Genomic DNA, 20,353 nt, shown 5'->3' on the forward strand with positions numbered 1-20,353 from the left:
ATAGTCAAGCTCCTTAATTTCCATGACCTCATCCATGCTCGAAATAGGAAAACGGTATTGTAACCGCCAGTAGAAAAAGATAGCAGCAAGTGGTAAATGGACACAGTCAGTCAGCCAGGGTTCTGTAGTGTAAACGGCTGTACTCGGCCACCTATACGAATGCTCTACCATCCTCCCAGAGAATAGGTTGTTGATTCACCAAGGCCATACTCAAGTAGGCATGAGTTGGACTTTTGTTTTTATTTTAGAACTATCTTGAACAGTGATTTATCGACTACCCAATATCTGATGTTAGTTATTTAAAATAAAACAAAATGACAAATAATGAATAATAGCATAAAAATCAAACGAAATTAATAATCTAGTCGACATGGTCGAGAGTCTGGGCTATTGAGACAGTCAGGAATCAATACCTATTGTAAATCGATACATGACTCACAAGATCTACTAGTTCAGACAATTGAGAGGTCGAGAGTTGGGGCTGAGAGTCAATTTAAAAATATTTCAATTCTTACGACCTTTAGCTTTTGACCTGAACTATTTATTATTAAATATGAAATCTTCAGTCTGTATCAATCTTGGTCATCTAAATTTTGGAAAGGATCTATAAATGGCCTGTGATAGTATTCATAATGCTTCTGGCCTATCTATTTAGATACTTTCCATACCCCCATCTCCTATTGCACACCTTCATTTGAAAGTTTATTAGAAATGGTGTAACACCTTCCAGGGTAAATGTGCATATAAATAACATAATAGGAACAAAAATACAATAAACATAATAGCCATCAAAATCCATATATACACTAGTAAATTTGCCCATGAAAATCAAGGGAATGATTTTTTTTCATTAATAAATGCAATGAACCAACCGGAGATGGGACTACCAAATTCCACCTAACCATAGTTTGGTTGAGCCAAGTCTCTCTTTAGCCAATCACCCTCGTGCCATATTCCAAGCATGAATGTGGGATCTCAGAGAACACATCAATCAAAACTCATCCAGGGCTTCCAGAGGCCACCCACCTCAACCCATCAAACAATGATTCCACCTCATGGTTGGACATCACCAAAAACCATCATTAGATTAGTCTCCATCCAAGCCTTCCAGGGCTTCTAGAGTGTTTGTCCAACCAAGGCTTCCAGAACTAGTAAACCAACCCACAACTTATACAGGGCTTCTAGAGAGTTTTCCAACCAAGGCTTCCAAAACTAGTAACTCAACCCACAACTTATATAGGGCTTCCAGAGCATTTGTCCAACCAAGGCTTCCAGGACTAGCAACTCAACCCACCAAGTCCTTCTAGAGCATTTGTCCAACCAGGGCTTCTAGGACTAGTAACTCAACCCAAGCTATTATAGGGCTTCCAAAGTGTTTGTTCAACCAGGGCTTCTAGGACTAGTAACTCAACCCAAGATCTTATAGGGCTTCTAGAGCATTTGTTCAACCAGGGCTTCTAGGACTAATAACTCAACCCAAGCTAAGGAAACATGAGAACCAACAAAAACAAAGCAATGAAAGTAAACCCACAATCACCATGGCTATTTAGGAAATGACAAGGCTAGGCAATCCACTGTCAATCCCACCCATCTTCCATGACAATGACAAATCATAACCAAGAAACCACATTCATGTGCCATGCATGCCAAAACTAGTGAAGAAATCATACATGCAACTTGGTACCTACAAGCAATTTGATGTAGTTGCTGATGCCGATGCCCTCTTGTTCTTTCCTGCTCTTCTTTTTCCTTCTTACTCCAAGAATCCAAGTATGCCACCCCTCCAAGAGTGCTCCAAGAAAACTCTAAGTATCCAAGAGTATGAGAGAGAGAGAGAATAATGAGAGAGCTCCTAAAACTGAACTGACAAAAGATTCACACTAAAAGGATGAAGCTTGCCAATTGATCCTCAAAAGCCTTTTTATGAATGAGGCCTCTATTTTCTTCATTTTCGATTATTTTCCTTCATTTTCCTCCTCACATGCAACATGTGACCTTGTTTGGTCAATTTAGTGTGTCCTAAATTTCTATTTAAAATGTCAATCCGAGAGTCATAAACTACTGAAGTGAAGTGCACTGTATATGCAAGATAACCGATTTCTTAGTTCTTTGTCGTTTTTGAGTTTTTTTTGGTTTTGTTTTTGGGTTTATCTTCTGTGGATTCCCTAGTGTGAGATGGCAAGATTGAAGGTCAAGTATGGATGGTAATGGTGATTTCTACAATGATTTTCCAAACTTTAAAGTTTTCAAAAAGAAGGTTTCAAACTGACTGTGATGAAATCAACTCTCAAAAGGAAATAAAAATGTACCAAAATAGTGAACTTGTGACAATGAAGCCCAGTATCCTTACTGCTGTATAAAAAGAAAATAAAAATTGAACTCAAAGCGATTCAAAGACTGAAAGCAAAGCAAACTAAATCACACTACTTCAACCCATATTTTGACCCTTCACCTTTCGACTCGCTCTAGCTATAGGAAGTAATCATAAACAGGCTGAGTAATATGATATCTAAATTGCAGGAAATGAAATTGCATAAAATGAAACTAAGATTTAACTACTCATTCATATTTTAATTCTTGAAAATGACATAAGTAATTTAATCACTAACTTGCAGGAAAGTAAACTAAATCATACTACATCAAGTAATATTCTGATTCCTCACTATTTGAGTCGCTTGGCTATAGGAAGGAAATCATAAACAAATGAGTAATATGATATCTAAGTTGCAGAAAAGTAAATAAGCAAAGCAAAACTGAAAGAAATGACAATGCTGGAATTAAAACTCAGTAAATGAATCAGCAGAAAGGACAAGATGATCTCATGTCATTAGTCATTAAAACTATGTAATTTGCCCGAGCTGCCTACAAGAACCTGAAAGAAAAATACTGATCAACTAGCAACCATGAGAAAGCATAAAAGAAAAGATGAACAACAGTTAGTATAAATATCAGGAAATATATACACAAGCAACTGATTATAAAAGCAGTAACATAATGAAAGAAAGCGAGAAACTATACAGTAGATATAGAGCCTTGGTGTACAGGGGCCCTCTGCAACCTCGGCCAATCAATACTCAGTCACAAATTGAACTTAGGAATGTTGTCTTCTCATATATTAAAGTGCAGTAAAAACATAAAAATAGAGCACGGCACAGTGGGCTCGCAAACACAGTCAAGATTACATGTGAAAGCTAGCTATCAAGCGTATGATAACGCGTTATTTATAAGTGAAAATGCTATAACTGATTCCTAGATTCAATGCTGCCAAACAGACACGTAAATCTCCACGGCCTGAGATCTAGCGGTATGGTAATCATGACAAATAAATTCATGGAGTGGTGGCTGCTCGATTTGGTTCACGGATTGATCCACAGGTGTTAGCACACCTCCGGAGATTGAGGATCTTTCCACGCAAAACTTCACATGGGCAAAATAGAGTCGTGCCATCGCAAATTCTTGGTTTGACCACTCCTTTGACCATCATTGACCATGGCTATTTGTGAGTGATTCGGTTGAACCAAGGGGACACGCTCCATGTACATGTCATTTGCAGCTTGCCCATGTGGCCGGATTCTCCATTGGACACCTATAACATAGTCTTTAACAAAATGAGCTGGCTGCGGAAAGTGACAAGTTTCTCCAGCTGATTGAACAAAAATCTAAATCAAACAGCAGTCACAAACATAGTTAGGAAACCATTTTATAAGCTCTTTTTAGACTAATATGCAATGATTTGACAGCTTGGTGGATCAAGTAAATAGAAAAGAAGGCTGAAAAGGTATATATGGAAGATGCAAGTTTGGGACTCAACATACCCCCACTGTGAAGGTGTTGCATGTCCTCATGCAACCAAAATTTTAGTCATTCCCCTTTAATCCATATGTTCTAAAGCCTTTGCTAGGACATCTAGTCCTCTTTTCTTCTTCCTTGGTGCTACCACCATCCTGCGTTTCCTTATTAGACATCTGAATTTGAAATTGATCAATTCTCTGCTCAACTTTCTGCACTTTTTCTTTAGTTTCTTGTTCTTCTTTTGCCATAGTCCCAAATGAAGCATAGCATTATCATGAATAATTTTATCTACTTTGCTCTTCTCCTTAAGTGCTTCATTTTCTTGCTTGATATGCCTGTTTAGAACCTCTAATTCAAACACCTCTTGCTTTAAGGATTGAACTTGTGCATCTGGTGTCATGTGGGGCAGAGTGGTACTCGGACCTGCAGCTATTTTTTCTAAAGATTCGAGGTAGTCATATACCTCCTGTTGACTGGGATCTATTTCAGGTGTCTTTCTTGGACTGAGTTCAAAGTCTTGTGGAGGAGGAGGACTGCTTTCTAGCTCTGGCCGAGAAGGGCTTTCATCAACATGTGGAGGACTAGTTTCAATACTTGGCTGAGGACGAGGTGGACTACAGCCAGCTGGAGGTTTCTCGGGTGTTTCCCCACCCAAGTCAATGAAGTGGGGCCGTTTTACTTGTGTTTTACTCCCCTTTCCTCTAAGCCTGGTGCTTCTTCTTAAATATGGTGGACTAGTACTCCCTTCTTGTATGCTCTGTTTCCCTTTTTCCTTTTTCTTTGCTATAGCAACCTGTTCTTGAAGATGCACTACTCTCTCTGTTTTGATAATCTTCCTCTATAGATGGCTCAGGTGATTGGTAGACTTATTCTATGTTTCTTTTGCCTTTCACTTTTCTCTTTTTCTTGTCCTTATTTCTGTTCTCTTTTTCTTTTTGACCAACTTCTTGAGTTTCTGTAGTAGGAGAGTCTTGGACTATGGCACTCTTTTCTTTTCTCCTACTCCTTCTTGGTGTCTTTGGTGTACTACTTTCAGATGCCTCAGATGGCTCTTGAAATTAGTTTCTTATTAAGAATTGTTCCCAGGTATCTTTGTTTTTCTTCAGTTGGTCTTCAATGAGAATCTTTACAAGTCCATGATGATATAGATGAGGTTCTATATTTCCTATGCACTTTTGGACTGTGATACTCATCTTTTTCAAACTCAGCAGTAAGAAATAAGGCAAATTAAGAGTTTGACTCTCTAAGAATTTCATCAACAATCTAGCATGGTACATGTACATTGAACCAAAGCGTCCTTCGCAAGTGATAAATTTTTGGATAACTAACAGCAGGCTGGCCCATTCTTCTTTCAATGCATGAACAGGAATTCCTTTTGTAAACACAGTGGTGTCCATACCTGGGTTCCGTAGCATAATTCTCCATGCCTGTTCGTCCACGCTTTTGTTTTTAAACCATCGCTCACCTTCCTGGGGTAAGCCTGTGGCAGCTGATACTGTTGTTTTAGTCACCATGAGCTTCAAGTCTCCAATTTCCACCATCTGGCCATCGAAACACCGTGCAAAGGCTTTGGTTACCTCTTTATTATAGCCCTTAAATTTTTGGATGAAGCGTAACCATTTGGCTTTCTTCAGCAAATCTTTTTCTTGAGGGTAACCTTCTAAATATTTAGGTCCTTCTGGTTCTGACCTTAGTAATCATCCCATTCCTTCCTCTGTTTTGAATTTCAATTGAAAATTCAATTGTGTGTGAGGGTTTAGCAGAGGGAAGGTGGCTCGGTTGCAGGGTTTATGGCAAAATACAGTGGTTGCAATCGGTAGATGGATAGCAGGTAACGGAAGTGCTTCGGGATTACAGGCGGAACAGAGGATGAGCAGTCGTAGTGAGTTCACAAGATGAAGTGCAGACATATGTGAAGAAGATGGTCTTAATAGAATGGTAAGGGAATGGAGTGAAGTCGAGATTTTGAATTAAATGGCTGCGTACGAAATGTTACACGTTTTAATGGATGGCTACAGAAAATGCGGTGGAGAGGAGCCGTAATGGGATAGGTCACATCTCATGATTACAGGTGGTGAATGAAAGTGCAGTCGACTATGAGTTTAAACCCAAAAATCAATCATGAGACTGTTAAGAAATGAATGCATGGTGTGCGGAATAATATCGTGGGATGGTAGTGGGTAATGGAGCTATCGTGACGATCATTGCACATAGTAGAGCTTTTATGGTTTGATAACTATGCATAATCGTGACTTTAATTGCTATTTGAAAAAAAAAAATTGCTCATACCTTTGGAAACCTTGTCATTTGTTGCTCATTAGCTTTTAACCAACTGCTCTTCATTGATGTCTGGAGATGCTCCATGTCTTCATAGCATATGCTCAATCACACCTGCATTTTCATGATTATTGCACTAACATTTTGACTGTGGATTTGAAAAACAGAGTGGTGGCTGCGGAAACTGCTTCTGGCTGCGGAAACTGCTACCAGCTACAGAAACTGACACAACACCCACTTAGCTGAACAAAGATAGTTAGATAATAACTAACTGAGTGAAAATGGTCCTGAAAGGGACTTTTATTGATGAAATGAAATGAAATGAATGAAATGGAGTGAAATGAAGCGGAGTGAAGTGAAATGAAAATGAGATGGAGATGGAGTGGAATGGCAAATGAGGTGGAGTGAAAATGGAAAAAGAAGGAGAGAAGATATTCTTTTTTTGGAAAATATAAAGTGTCAGGTTTCCCTGATTTTCACTCTACATTTTTTGTATAAGACCGCCAATCTGTGATTGGTTTTCAGTCTTATACAATTTTATTTATTTATTTATTTTTAACTAAAAGAAACAAAGGCTAGGCTGGTGGGGAAGAAGGATTCTTCTTCACTAGCCTTATTACAGAATTCTCTTGAAATATTTTGACAAATTCCTCTTTTGAGAGTGGCTTATGATAAATTTTCAATCAGTGGCCATTCACAATGAGAGGAGTTTGAAATTCATCAATGGTCTTGATTCTTACTGCTCCATTGCTAAAGACTTTGTCAATCTCATATGGCCCAAGCCAATGGGTCTAAAATTTACCTTTGAAGTATTTAAACTTGGAATCAAACAGTAGTGCCCAATCTCCCTCTTGAAACTTTTTCTCTTTGATGTATCTGTCATGCCACTTAGCTCTTTGATGTTGAACTAAATCGGTTCTTAAAATTTTCTTGTCTGATCTCATCTAGCTCATTTAGCTGCTCCATTCTGTGCTTTTGGGCTTCTGATAGATTCATCCCCAACTGAACTGCCATCTTGAAAGTCTTGACTTGAAATTCAATGGGGAGCAGGACTTCTTTCCCATAAACAAGTTCATAGGGAGAATTTCCTGTTGTATTCCTCCATGTAGTTCTGTAGGCCCACAAGGCTTCAGGAAGCCTTTCTGCCCAATCTCTTATGTGTAAATGGATAGTTTTAGTGATGATGCTCTCAAAAAATTTGTTTGTAGACTCCACTTGGCCATTTGCTTGCGAATGGTAAGGAGTAGATTTTATGTGCTTGATTTTGTATTCTTCCATCAGCTTCTCCATCAAGTTAGATGTAAATTGAATTCCCTGATCTGTCACAATTTCTCTTGGGACACCAAAACGAGTAAAAATATCCTCATAAAGAAAATTAACAACTGAATTTTTAGTGGCAGAAGGCAATGCTTTGGCTTCTACCCATTTAGTGACATAATCAGTGCATACCAATATATACTTATTTTGTTTAGATGGTGGATTAATGGGTCCAATAAAATCTAAAGCCCATTTTTCAAAGGGTTCGATGAGTACCTGTGGTTGTAATGGCATTTCATTTGAAAGAGTCGGTCTCCCAACTCTTTGGCAGCTGTCACACCTTCTGACATATTGTTTTGTATCTTTGAAGAGGGAAGGCAAATAATATCCTAAAGAAAGGATTTTATAGGTCGTCCTTTTGTCAGCAAAGTGTCCACCGCATGGTTCATCATGACATGCCTTGAGGATGTCAGGCATTTCATCTTCCCGAACACATCTTCTAATCACACAATCTAGCCCTGTTTTAAACAATTTGTTAGAAATCCATGAATAATTCGAACTCTCTTGAATAATTCTTCTTTTTTCACTAGGAAATAAATGTGGAGGTAGCTTCCCTGTAACCAAATAGTTAGTAATATCTGCATACCAAGGAGTCTTAGTAGTTACTGCAAATAAATATTCATCTGGAAACTTATCCTCTACAGGAGAATCTTCGTTAGTATTTTGGATCCTAGACAAGAAATCAGCAACTGTATTTTGTTTCCCTGGTCTATCCAACACAGTAATATTGAATTCTTGTAAAAGTAAGAGCCATCTTGTAACTCTGCCATTAGTAATAGGTTTGTTCATTAGATATCTAATTGCAGAGTGATCAGTATGGACAAAAGTTTCATAGCCTGTTATATAATGTCTAAACTTATTGATTGCATGAACAACAGCTAAGAACTCTTTTTCAGTCACAGTATAGTTCAACTCGGTGGGAGTCAAATTTTTACTGGTGTAGTAAATGGCATAAGGAACTAAATCTTTTTGACCCAACACAGCTCCTAGAGCTATATCTGAAGCATCTGTAGAAATATGGAAAGGAAGTTTCCAATTTGGCCCTCTCAAAATGGGTGCTTCAGATATTCTTGTTTTCAAAGTTTCAAATGCAGATTGACAATCAGGATCCCATTTGAATTCACAGTCTTTTGTAAGTAATTTGAAGAGTGGAGATGCTATTTTGGTGAAGTTTTCGATAATACTTCTATAGTATCCAGTAAATCCAAGAAAACTTCTAACATCTTTTTGACAATTTGGAATAGGCAACTTGGAAATGACTTCAACTTTTGATCTATCAACTTTAATCCCATCCCCCGAAATATGGTGTCCCAAAACAATACCTTCAGTAAACATCATAAAGCATTTTTCATGACTCAATGAAAGGTTTGTTTCTTTATACCTTATAAGGACTTTTTCCAAATTCTCTAATGCCTCTTCAAATGAATTACCATAAACTGTAAAATCATCCATATAAACCTCTACACAATCATGGATTAGATCAGAAAAGATTCCTAGCACTGCCCTTGGAAATGTTGTAGGTGCATTACATAATCCAAAAGGAAGTACTCGGTAAGAAAAAGTTCCCCATGGACAGGTAAATGTGGTCTTATCTTGATCTTCAGGTGCGACCTGAATTTGATTATAGCCACTAAAACCATCCAAAAATGAAAAATACTTTTTGCCTGCTAAAGTATCTAATACCTGATCAATAAAGGGTAAAGGAAAGTGATCCTTCAAAGTTTCTTTGTTCAATTCCCTGTAATCAATGCATACCCTCCATTTACCATTCTTTTTAGGTACTATAACCAAAGGAGAAACCCATCAGCTATCTGAAATTGGATAAATGAAGTTTACATTGAGTAGTTTTTGGAGCTCTTCTTTCACTATCTCCCTAAGGTTTGGATTCATCCTTCTCTGAGGTTATCTGATTGGTCTACTGTTTTCCTCGATATAGATGTGATGAATGCAAGTCTTAGGGTCAATACCTTTCATATCAGTATACTCCCATGCAAATGCAGTAGAATATTTTTGCAAGATTTTGGTTAGCTCTCCCTATTATGATTTTTCCAAGTTTTTGTTGATATTCAGTGTTTTACCTGGAAAGATCTCAATGGGGGAACTACCAAACTCTTCCATATAGAAAAGAGACATATGTCTAGATGATAGATACTCAATGTTGGAATCTAACTGAAATTGTGTGTGGTCATATTCTGAAGATGTTTCAAAGTTTTCTAATGTGTTCAGAATTTGACTATCTTCACTGATTTCAGAAATGGTAAAGATAGGTTGTATAGTATCCTCATCGTCAACCCACTCATTATCTCCTATTTCTGTAATTTCTTTTGCTGGAGGATACAGATTGAATTTCTTTGTTGAATTACCATAAGAAATATACATATCCCCAGACCTACAACTGATAAAAGCATCAGCTATGGCTAACCAAGGTCTTCCTAAGATGAGAGGGTGTCCTCCTAAATTACTCTTGGGAGTTAAAATCATGAAATCTACTGGATATTCCAAGAGTCTAAGGAGACCAAAATGTCTTCTAATACACCATCTGGTTTGATAATTGATCGATTTGAAAGTTGCAGTAAAGTACGTGTAAAAAGAAGATTAGGAACTTTTAGTCGTTCCATAGTCTGTCTACTCATAATGTTTATAGCAGCCCCTAAATCAATCAAAGTATTTGGAATTTCTACCCCATTGATATGTGTTTTGACAATTGGACTACTGGGATCTACATACTTCTGCATAGTAATTTTTCCCATCATGATATCTTCAATTTTTCCTACCAGGTGGATTCTTCTTGTATCTCTCGGTTTCCTTCCTGGTCTTTTAAGACTCAACTCCTTTATTGTTTTTGCTAGAATAGGAATCTCTCTAATGGCTTGTAACAAGGGAATATTGATACAGACATTCTTTAATTCATCTAGAAAATCATAGTCAGGCAACAAGATTTGTTTTTCCACCCCTTTGTCAATTTGTAATCTTTCAGGAAAAGGAGGTGTGGATGAAGATGCAGGTTGCTCAACTGTAGGAGTTGTAGGGGTTGACTCTTTTTCTTTTTCTTTTTGAGTGCTTGGGTTTTGAAGAGATGCTTCAGAACCTTTATTTGCTTCAAGAGAATCTTCCTCAGAAATGATTTGCTTTTGAGCATCTATAGAAGGCTTATCTAAAACTCTACCAGATCTGAGTTATACATCATTGAGAGGAACAATCATATAGGTAGGAAATTGTTTTCCTTCTACCATGTAAGCATTTTGAGCGTTTTTATTGTTGGGGTTCGACAATGGCTGGGAAGGTAATTGATTTGTCCTCTGTTGGAATGGAAGGAAGAGTTGAGAATTTGGATTCTATTGAGAAGGTTGTTGTTGTTGTGGAAATGGCAATGATAGTTGTGGATTTTGATTTGGAAGTTGTGGAGCTTGTCGATTTTGAAAAGATGGAGGATATTGATAAAATTGAGAAAATCTCCCATAAGGATTTTGCATACCTTGTACCCATGATTGAAAAGGATTTTGAGGTTGGGACCAAGGTTGTTGCCAAGGATTCCAATTTGGTGGGGTTTGAAAGTTCATAGAGTTATTAAACCCTTGATTTTGTTGCCCCTGCCAAGGTCTCCTTGCAACAAAACAGAGAGACTCAATTGAATTTGGATCTTCTTGAAAGACAGCTTTGAGCCCAGGAATTGAAGGACAATCCTTGGTCTCATGGTTTTCTGAACAAATCACACATGTTTCTACAACTTTTGCATCCAAGGGACATTCCCTTAGAGAATGTTTCTTTCTACATTTTGGGAAAAATATGGCCAAAGCTTCAGCTTCTGCTTTCTGCTTGTTTTGTATTTTAAGGGTGTCTAGTTGCTCACTAAGACTCCCTAAGATATCAGTTTTGAATTCATTAAGCATGTTGCCAATCTCAGCCCTACTTACTGATCCAGTTGCAGATTTCTTTGCTCTAATGAGAGAAGGATCTCTAGGCCCTTTTGCAGTTTTAGATTTTCCCCTTGAGAGATGGACACATAGCTCTGCTATATCATGAAGTGGAAGTTGAGATATATCTCCTTTTCCCATCATGTTCAAAATATCTATCCATTCATCTCTAATGGCTTTTAATAGAAGGGATTTCAAGTTTTCCTCATCTAAGTTATTCATTTTTGCTCTTTTTAGGTTGTATTGAAATCTTTCAAGTAAATCCTCTAAGTTTTCATCTTCTCTTTGCACCATTTTGAATACCTCATCCTTGTGATTGGTGGGCATACAATAGTCCAGGTATCTATCCAAAAATGTTTGTTTCATATCATTCCAAGTCCTAATGGATTGAGTGGCTAATCCCATGAACCATTTCAAAGTAGATCCTTTCAATGTTGAAGGAAACAATTTGAGTTTTTTAGAGTCTTCCAAATAATCATAAGTTTGACACACGACTTCAAACTCAAATAGAAATGTTTCAGGATCCTCATTTCTTAACCCATGAAAGTTTGGGAGGACAGATGGTGAGATGTTTTTCATTGTTGCTCGAGAATCCTCATCAACTATAGGAAATCCGAATGAGTTATCTCCATCCCTATTTCCCCCATTGTTACCTCTACCTCCTCCATTATTTCCTCCTCCTCCTCCTCCTCCTCTACCTCTACTTCTACCAAATCCGTTTACTACTTCCTCTGTCATGATAGTTTCCTCATAGAATTCAAAGTCCTCTGGTTCCTCTACTAATGGCGAACAAGGAGGAATTTCTCCCTCTTCTTCTTCAGGCGATTCTACTTCTTCAATTACAATGTGTTTTCCTGTAGAAGTAAAGAAAGGGTCTTTTCCTAATTCAGATTCGATGGATGGTGTGGGAGAGTCTCCTAATTCAACTACTGCCTCTTGAATTCCAGGAATCCTAAGGCTAGGAGTGTGAGTTGGAGATGATGGAGGTGTCTCTTGTCTATTCCTTGAAGTATATGGAGTTGTAAAAATCGAACTCCTGGCCCTAGCTAAAAACCTTCCCCTAGAATCTCTTGCTCTATGCATGTCATTTTTTATTTTTCTTCAAGTCGGGTTAATAATTCTCTTTCTGATCTTCCAGGTCACTCTAGGTGCAAGAAGAGAGAATACTCAAGAAATTATTAAACCAATAACTCTCTCTTTTCTGATACTCCAGATTACACTAGGTGCAAGAGGAGAGCATACTTTGATAAGTTATCAATTTTTCCTTCCTTGAAATTTTCTTGTTTTTTTTAAGAAATTGGCTACCTAGTTTCACTTCCCTGGCAACGGTGCCAAAATGTTTGGTCAATTTAGTGTGTCCTAAATTTCTATTTAAAATGTCAATCCGAGAGTCATAAACTGCTGAAGTGAAGTGCACTGTATATGCAAGATAACCGATTTCTTAGTTCTTTGTCATTTTTGAGTTTTTTTTGGTTTTGTTTTTGGGTTTATCTTCTGTGAATTCCCTAGTGTGAGATGGCAAGATTGAAGGTCAAGTATGGATGCTAATGGTAATTTCTACAATGATTTTCCAAACTTTAAAGTTTTCAAAAAGAAGGTTTCAAACTGACTATGACGAACTCAACTCTCAAAAGGAAATAAAAATGTACCGAAACAGTGAACTAGTGACAATGAAGCCCAGTATCCTTACTGCTGTATAAAAAGAAAATAAAAACTGAACTCAAAGCGATTCAAATACTGAAAGCAAAGCAAACTAAATCACACTACTTCAACCCATATTCTGACCCTTCACCTTTTGACTCGCTCTGGCTATAGGAAGCAATCATAAACAGGCTGAGTATTATGATATCTAAATTGCAGGAAATGAAATTGCATAAAATGAAACTAAGATTTAACTACTCATTCATATTTCAATTCCTGAAAATGACATAAGTAATTTAATCACTAACTTGCAGGAAAGTAAACTAAATCATACTACATCAAGTAATATTCTGATTCCTCACTATTTGAGTCGCTTGGATATAGGAAGGAGATCATAAACAAATGAGTAATATGATATCTAAGTTGCAGAAAAGTAAATAAGCAAAGAAAAACTGAAAGAAATGACAATGCTGGAATTAAAACTCAGTAAATGAATCCGCAAAAAGGACAAGATGATCTCATGTCATTAGTCATTAAAACTATGTAATTTTCCCGGGCTGCCTACAAGAACCTGAAAGAAAAATACTGATCAGCTAGCAACCATGAGAAAGCATAAAAGAAAAGATGAACAAAAATTAGTATAAATATCAGGAAATATATACACAAGCAACTGATTATAAAAGTAGTAACATAATGAAAGAAAGCGAGAAACTATACAGTAGATACAGAGCCTTGGTGCACAGGGGCCCTCTGCAACCTCGGCCAATCAGTACTCAGTCACAAATTGAACTTAGGAATGTTGTCTTCTCATATATTAAAGTGCAGTAAAAACATAAAAATAGAGCATGGCACAGTGGGCTCGCAAACACAGTCAAGGTTACATGTGAAAGCTAGCTATCAAGCGTATGATAACGCGTTATTTATAAGTGAAAATGCTATAATTGATTCCTAGATTCTACGCTGCCAAACAGACACATAAATCACCACAGCCTGAGATCTAGCAGTATGGTAATCATGACAAATAAATCCATGGAGTGGTGGCTGCTCGATTTGGTTCACAGATTGATCCACAGGTGTTAGCACACCTTCGGAGATTGAGGATCTTGCCACGCAAAACTTCACGTGGGAAAAACAGACCCGTGCCACCGCAAAACTCTTGGTTTGACCACTCCTTTGACCGTCTTTGACCATGGCTATTTGTGAGTGATTCCGCTGAACCAAGGGGACATGCTCCATGTACATGTCATTTGCAGCTTGCCCATGTGGCCGGATTCTCCATTGGACACCTGTAACATAGTCTTTAACAAAATGGCTGTGGAAACTTGAGCTGGCTGTGGAAAGTGACAAGTTTCCGCAGCTGATTGAACAAAAATCTATATCAAACAGCAGTCACAAACATAGTTAGGAAACCATTTTATAAGCTCTTTTTAGACTAATATGCAATGATTTGATAGCTTGGTGGATCAAGTAAATGGAAAAGAAGGTTGAAAAGGTATATAGGGAAGATGCAAGTTTGGGACTCAACAAACCTTTCAACTCATTTTTCTCCTAATTTCCATAATTTTGCTTCATTTTCCTCCTCACATGCAACTCGTGACCTTTTACCTCTTTTTTCTCCTATTTTCCATTATTTTCATAAATAAGTGTGCCAAAATACTTTTTTTCCTCTTTAATGCCTTAGTCATTGCCTTTGCCAATTTCCTTAACCATAAACAACCAAATGAACACCAACTAGGATGTCTTGCCCACCATTCAGCTTGGAATATGTTTCCCATCATCCATGGTATTTATATATTTTTACATGGAATTTTCACCAGGGTTGTTACAAATGGTGTTCCATTCCCTGTAGATGTGAAGACATGATATATAGTCAAAATTTCTTTTGATCAACATGACCTATTTCATAATTGGCCTAAGTTTGTGCATATGACGAAAGGAGCACTAATTAAATCAATTCACTACAATACATGAGTCATCAAAAACCTGTAGCTGCCGACATCCTTTTTCAGAGGAAAAGAGGAGAAGTAATTTTAAACTTAGAAGTTCAAAAAAGTTTTTTGTTCCATTTCGAAATCTCGATTTTAATTTGAAGAAATTATTCTCATTCAAATACAAGTTTTCCCCACTCCTGCACCTACCCCCTCTTGAGATGAGCCATCAAAAAAGGCCCACAACCTAGATGTATCAATCTGCTCCTCCACAATATTGTGAGGTGTTGAATTACTTATTATCCATCACTGATAAAATTTAGCCTTATTTTTAACTATCAAAGTGATGGGGCTCTTGTTTCAAAAATTAAATGATCAGGCACTTTCCTACTAATGAAAGTGTTAATTAAAAGTAAAATAATAACAAGCATAATATAGTTTTCGTAATTTCAAATTACTTAATGCTTAACCTTTGAATTCAATTGAATAATAAATATTTAACTGACAAATGTACATTTCTTGGAAAATGTAATCATTGCTAAAACTATACAACAAAAACAAAAATAAAGATAAAATAGATTCTTTATACAAACAATTAAAAAAATAAATTAAAAGAAATTTTAAGGAGACCCACATCCTTTAGTAAAACGTGTTTTATTTACATATGGTCATATGATTTTCTCATGAAAAGTATCTCTTCAAAATATAGCGAGTCACAGGTAAATTTTCAACCTCGCCTTCCATTATTTGTAGAATGTATGTGGAAGAGCCAAGTTTTGAAGAGATTTGGAAAGGACCAAGCCAATGATGTTGGAATTTTGAGTGTTTTCCTTTCTCTTTATGGATTTTATCCCACTTAAGCACTAGATCTCCAATGGAAAAATCTTTGTCAAGCCATCTTTTGATAATTTTTTGATGTTCATGAAACTTAGCTTTGGTCTTTTGTATTTCCTCCTCTAATTTTAACAATGTATATATTCTCTCATCCATATATTTAATTCAATTTTGATTTACTGATTGAGCTAATTGCATAAATGGAAGAAAATAATTTGGAGGTAGAATAACTTCCTTGCCATATATAAAAAAGTAAGGGGAATTGCCAAATGTTCACTTTGGGTTAACTATGTCAACCCAAAAGCATTGGATAGTTGATTATGATAGTTTCTTTGATGATTATTGACTATTTTATTTAATATTAGGATTAAGTTTTTATTAGTTTATTCTACTAGTTCATTACCTCGAGGGTAATAATTGATAGAAAAAAATAATTTTAATGCCTTTATATAAATAAAATTTAGTCATCTTTAGTGAGGAAAAATAGGAGGCATAGTCGAATACAAAAGACAAAGGAACATCATACCTGGAAATACGGTTGGGACACAAATTTGGCACCTTTTTACACCTATTTTCCCTACCTTTTCTTATCATTTTGACTTTTAAATCCATATCTTATCACTCTAACAATCATCACTAATTAAAGTATGTTTGCCTTCTGTATGACATCCTTATTAGCTAGTTTTTCTTGTAATTTCACATAGAAGCTAACTGCTTTAGACAATTTTATTAATAAATTGACAAAGGGCTATTACAACGTGCATGGCTTGTTGAGGTGCTATTACAAGATTACATCTCCTAGTTTTTTCTCGCAAAAGAATGGAGTTAAGACTTTGTAGATGCTGTTGATACATGTTGAACTCATTTTGAACATATTGTTCTCCTACATTTAGTAATGAAGACTGATTTGGATAGACACGTGGTTATAGCTAGCTCGACCATCTAAGGAGATATTTATGGAAAGCACAACTATCGTAATTGAAAGCGTTAGGATTTTCAATTGGCAAATCATTGTAAAATTAGATAAGTTGTTACCGCTTGGTTTCAACTAGGGTTATTTATTAGAATACAATTATTGTATATACTTGATTTAGACCACATGAGAATTGAGAGATTCTCATGATGATCTTGTCTTTTGAAAATAGTAATGTATTTTGGAATTATAAAGGATGTACACTCTGCCTGCAAGGTACAAACATAGAAGAGAATAGAGGAGGGAGTACCAATATGGTAATCATGTACTTTAACATTTCATTAATGCAAATATCTACCATTCGTGGTTTCATACATTTCTTCTGATTAGCCTGTGTTGTGTGTAATTTACCAACCCCTGCTAGGAAGGAAGGTCCGTCTTTCTTAAAGAGATCACTGGTTAGAGAGGTAGTGTAGCAGTGCATTTATTTCCTCTCAGTTATGACTCATGAGTGAATTATTGTTATTATTACAATCTTGTCCATGCATCAAATAGCTGTGGGATTCTAATGTCTGTTATTATGTAACAACATAGGTCCTGGACTGGTCCCTTCATTAATGTGATGCTTATTTGAATTTTGGTACAACTTCTTGATTTTTTTACCGAATTATATGGGTGTTTTAGCAATTTCTTGAGCGTTGATGGTTTCCATGAGTGTTGTTTCTTTGAGTGAATGTGTGACAATGTGAGTTTTATTTTGTAACTTGTGTCTTTCCATTTTGAAAGTGTGAGCGAGAGTTGGATTGTAACAAAAAGTGCGTTTTGATTGTTGAGAGTGAGTTTTTATTAGTACTAGTTGCCATATGTTAATGCATATACTTTGCATGATAGAGTTGAAACAAAAAGTGTACCTAGAATGATAATTATTGTGAGAGTTGGATCAATTGTTCTAAATTAAAAGCGAAATTGACCCGCTTGGAATTCTGGCATTGTTACTAGGGAAGAAATTAGAGGTGCATATGTGTGACTAGTTTAGATGCATTGATTGAAAGTGTGGCTTGATGGTCTGACTTTGAAGTTTTTGGGTGGTAAGGCAAGAGGTAAGAACCTACACATCACTTCAACATACCCTAGTGGGCTCACCCTCACAAGGATTCATGGCACATAGGATTGCATTGCATGAATAATGAACAAGAAAAATACATCTCCCCCTGTTGTAGCTCATTTTCACTCTGTTCAAAATTTCAAAAAAGGTGCAAAAAAATCATATATCCCAAAAATAAAAATAAAAAAATCTTACAAAGAAAAAAAAAAAAAAAGTTTTGAAATTATTTCGGATGGTGGCTTATTTTTAAATAACAAGGGATTAATGTTGAATCAAGAATGATATAGGACCAAAATTAATTTTACATTGATTGGTAGGACCCAACGGAAAAAAAAAAAAAAAAAAAAAAGCAAAAGGTTAAAAGTTGGGCAATTTTAGAGCATGGTGTCGTACATGAGATCGAGACTCCTCCACAGGAGAAACCCGACACCACGAAGAGAGTGGAATTTATGGGAAAGGGTGCTCCCATAAGAGGTTTGGAGGATACACTGTTGATGACTAATCAACGTTCAAGATTCAATGCGACATCACTTGGTGATGTAACCACTTACCATTGTGAGTGCCACTGTAGGTGGTAAACAATATTCATCACATTCTATGACAAGAGAGTAGAATTTAATGACAAGTGAGCGAGATTCTAATTGTATACCATTTTCCATATCACCCCTCCACATCTCCCCTCCACGTCAACAATACAACTCACATAGCCATGTTACCATTGCATCATCATGTCATACATTTGCCACTTCTTATTAAATGCCATTTTCCCCTGTTAAATTATAAAACCCCATTTTTTCGCCCAAATAATTTTATCTGATGTTTATTTTGGAGCGTACCAAAATCCACCTGCACCTGTGAGCTCACCAATTTTAAATCCAATGTCAGCCAAGTGTCTTGAGGTATTTTTCCACCGCACAGTCTTACTTAAGTTTTCAAAATGTCAATGAAAGCTTCTATGGCAGGCTCTGCAACCCACATTCTACTCATGGACACAAAGAGGGACATTTTCGACCCTTTGGGCATGTTAAACCTTATGGAATTGCGTCAAAATGTTCTAGTTGGTCAATTATAGTCACTAGTGTACTCTAGAGTTGTGAAATCGGGGTTGTTGCCTGCAATTATTTCCCAAACGTAATTTTTCTTGGAATTTATTACCTTGATAACCTCTTCACTCTACCCACAAAAATGCTTTGTAATGAATTCACTAGGAGACAATATCTTTCAGGTGTCTACCTTATTAATTCAACAAGATTTAGATTTTCCATAGTTTGAACATTATACTTCTTTTTCTAAAGAAACCCTTGTGGTCATTGTCCAAAATTTATCTGCAGAGGACTATGCCAAGTTATCCTTCCATATTATGCCATCTAGACATATTTTTCTTCTTGAGCTAACTTTTTCCCCTCTGAATAATTTTGCTGAAGAAGCCAAACCAATTTTACAAGTAATTGCTAGGGTTTTGGGAAAAAATAATACCTTTGTTATTGAATATGCAGTCATAAGAATGTTTAGTTTGGTCATGCAACCTGATCTGATTCTTGATATACCAGCTTTTTGGGAGGGCTCAATCAATTCTCAATTATTAAACTTTAATCTCACAGGTTGTTTCATATTCCCATCTCTGTTAGTTTACCTATTCCTATATTTCCATGTGGAGAAATTTATGCATTTGGGCTTAAACATAACATACCCTTATAAGAAAAAGAAGTCAGTGATAAATTGGACTAGAATTGTAAGAAGTAATCCCAATTATGAAGGTTTTCCATACTTTATTGCCTCTTTCATATCAGTGCTCTATTGTATTATAAAAAACTAGGTTCCACCTTGCATCTTGCCAAAAGCCCAGTCATTCATGTAGTCGAGTAAAGATGTCAAAGTGGGGGATTGGTTTTTCTTTGAATATTATACTGAAATAAGGTTGTATGGAGCTGAGTTTGCCCCTTATAGGTTACCATCTTTTGTAACTATGAGGGCATTTTAATTAGAATTCATTAGGAATAGTTTGAATGTATATCAAGTTCATTTTGTGCCTGCTAAGAAGGGATACTTGTTCAAGCGGGTTAGGACTGTTGGACCTTTTATTGTTAACAAGCTATGGAGGAAGTAGAGAAGATGCTTTAGGAAATGCAATTTTAGCAAGGGGATAAATGGTCTTATGACCCTCATCAGATTATTTCAAAGAGGAGGGTGTCTAATTCTTATGCACCATATGTACATGAGTCTAGACCTGAAATTAAGATACTTGGTAATGGTGGTCATCATCAATCACATAAAGGGATGGAGATTTAAAATCCTCACCCTACAGAGAAGTGATTGAAAATAGGAATTGAATATGTCATTGATCTTGATGCTGAAACTACCCAGAGTTCTAAGAAATAAAAAGTGCATGAATTCGAGCCTTTGGTGGAAAGGTCTTCTTTTGGAGTTGGTTTCCAGTTACAGTTAGGAGAAATAAGTTACACACCTTCCTCTCCTGTCCCTAAAGAAGATGAGGAGACTTCCAATACTGTATTGAAGGAGTCCTATCAGAAAATTGAGGTGAGGAATAAAAAGTTCAGGGAAAATGTTACTTCTCAACTAAACGCTCAATCAGTGTCAGAATATCAAACTAGATTATTATCAGCCATGGATT

The sequence above is a fragment of the Pinus tabuliformis genome, chromosome 5_1, assembly GCF_031772625.1.
Source record: "Pinus tabuliformis cultivar Carrire ecotype Pingquan chromosome 5_1, CPIR1, whole genome shotgun sequence".
Lineage (NCBI taxonomy): Eukaryota > Viridiplantae > Streptophyta > Pinopsida > Pinales > Pinaceae > Pinus > Pinus tabuliformis.